Source organism: Stigmatopora nigra, chromosome 12 (assembly GCF_051989575.1).
Source record: "Stigmatopora nigra isolate UIUO_SnigA chromosome 12, RoL_Snig_1.1, whole genome shotgun sequence".
Taxonomy (NCBI): Eukaryota; Metazoa; Chordata; class Actinopteri; order Syngnathiformes; family Syngnathidae; genus Stigmatopora; species Stigmatopora nigra.
Genome location: NC_135519.1, coordinates 739,616 through 742,399, shown reverse-complemented (window position 1 = coordinate 742,399; position 2,784 = coordinate 739,616).

Below are 2,784 nucleotides of genomic sequence, written 5' to 3'. Positions count from 1 at the left end.
GTAAAAATGCTGTAAAAATACAGAATACGAGTGAGGGGTTAGGGAGCTACTGCAACAAGCATCCTCTTTGAACGGCTATGATGTAATGGTGGACCAAAATTTTTTTAAGTCACCCGGAAGTCGTTCTCCAAGTCTTCACCAAACACTTCCTATGTCCGAGTGTTTTTCTCAAAGACTACCAGAGCCGTGTTTCACTTGGCCATCCGGTACCTGTTAACTGCCTCCGGAGTCCCATGGGCCAAAAGGGCCCAGTCAAATTCCTTTTTCAGTTTGACGGCAGCCTTTATCGCCGGTGTCCACCAGCGGGTTTTGAGGTTGCCGCCACAACAGGCACCGACAACCTTACAGCCGTATTTCTGGTCTGCCTTCTCAGCAATAGAAGCGCAGAACATGGTCCAATCGGACTCAATGTGCCCCGCCTCTTTCTGGACATGAGAGAAGCTCTGTCGGAGGTGGGAATTGAAACTCCTTCTGACAGGGGACTTTGCCAGGCATTCCAAGCAGACCCTCACAAAAGGTTTGGGTTTCCCGGGCTGCAACGGCATCTGCCCCCACCATCGGAACAGACTCCCCACCAGGAGCCCTCGAAGGAGCAATCTCCGCACCCCCTCCAAGGACTCGCACAAACAACAGTTAGGTCCCGTACTCCCACCCGAAGATGGAGGGGTGCTAACCTCTCGTCCACCGGGGTAAACCCCGACAAACATTCACCAGCCCAGGGGGCAACTCGATGCCTCTCACTGTGAGCCGCTCCAGAGTGGAGAGGATCCACGAGTGAAGAGGTTCCCTCCTCCGATAACTTTGCAGTATAGAGGACGGAGCCTTTTTGCATGTGTGCCGTAGGCTGTTTATTGACACTCACAGACAGCCTTTTAACACATCAACATACCGGTCACTCGGTAATACGTAATGACCATCAGGTGGCGGTGGTTAAGCCCACTTGTATAACCTGATGTAATTTACCGTTATAGTGTCAATATACGACACTCCTCCCCCTTTAACTATGAAGTCCGCCTTAAGAATTAATCAAAAATTGTAACTAACTTATTACTGCTAACACAACCATTAGACCCCATACTCCCGTCTTTGACATTTCCATCTCAGGAACTCTTTCACATTTTTGTAGGAACTGGAACTCATTTATTCCAGGAACAAAGTTCCTCACAACTGATCGATCACAAATTCAGTTGCTCCGGAGGTGCTCTTACTCTTACTGGGTACCTGCCCCCAAACACCTCTGGGGAACTGACCGCTCGGTTGTCCGGTGTAACTGTCTTGTCACAGGCCACTGAGCCTGTTGAAAGTGTTACCGGTGTCTTTTTAGCCTCCATATGTTTCAAGGGTGTCTCTTCCGGTGAGTACGGACTACCACCTACTGCTCCAGGTCTGCTTTTCCGATCTACATCTGCATAAACCACCACCGGGTATTTGTTTGTGACGTCCAGCTGCTCATCTGGAAACTGCAATGTCTCTGGTCTGGATGGTTGGTTGTACAGCAGTTGGTCTATGTGGACTGAGCGTCGGCTCACTCTATTCCACACCAGGTAGGTGACTGGTCCGAGTCTCTTTTCCACTGTTCCTCTTCTCCACCTCTCCTTTCCTCCATGGAACTCTCAGGTCAGGACTGAGTCACCCTCGGACAGATGTCTCCGCTCGGTTTTATGGTAGTTCTTCTGCTTCTGTTGTTTCTGCAGCACCCGCATTTCCTTCTGCTGGTTTCGATGCTCTTCCAGCAGGTTGGCATACTTCTTGCACAGGCCCGTTAGCTTCTCTTCAGAATCTGAATGGTCACAGCCCCTTGCTGGTCTAACTGAGAAGATGTTTGCCCAGTCTAGTTTGAAATTATAGAGCCAACTGCTTTAACGCGACAACATAATTTGACACGGACTCGTTTTTTTTCCTGATCCCTTTTTTGAAATTTGGATCGCTCTGCGATCACCAGCGGTTTCGGTTTGTAATGTGATGATAATTTTCCGCTTAATACATCATACGAGAGGCTACCTAGCTTCTCTGGAATGCAGAGGTGTTTTAGCAGACCGTAAGCTCCTGCACCTATTAGCGCCTTCAAAACTTTGGCTTGCTTACCGTCCTCCACTTCGTTTACAATCATCCATTGCTCAAACCTCTCCAAGTAGGACTCAAAGTCTTCTTGACCCTCTTTGTATTTGCCGAGATTTCCAATGAACCTGGCCATGGTGCCCCGCCGCCGTTACCTTGACAACTCTTGTTGCACTTACATGTTATATGTTATACCTTGCTGTTGTCATAAGATAAATTCACAAAAATACTAATACTTTACCTCGAAGAAAATAATAAATTTGACTTTCCACGGTAATGCACTCATAATGAAAACGAACAAATTTAAATTAACTTGGATTAATATATACAGACACTCAAACATATGTTTAATGTAACTTTACACAAAACTGAATTCTAATTTAGTTTTAATATTTTTTACCTTCTGGTTGGGTTAGCTGTTTGCCACGCCTCCACCCTCACGTTCGTTATGGATGCTGCTGGTAGCAAGCGGAAGTTCCAAATCATTCTATTCATGGGTGATGGATCTGGCATTGGTCAAGAAGATGACTGTGTGGTTGTTTCCTCAGCTTAGCACCTAGTCCCGCCCGGCATCCGTGCTTTTGCTTTCTTTTCCTTTCGCCGCCTCTTTCGTACTCTGAGTGGGCTGACTATCCACGGAGATCTCGGTGGTCTCGAGATGTCCTCGGGTTATTGTAGTATCGTTGGTAATCTGTTGTGGTGGATATATCGCATCTCTTCCCGAGG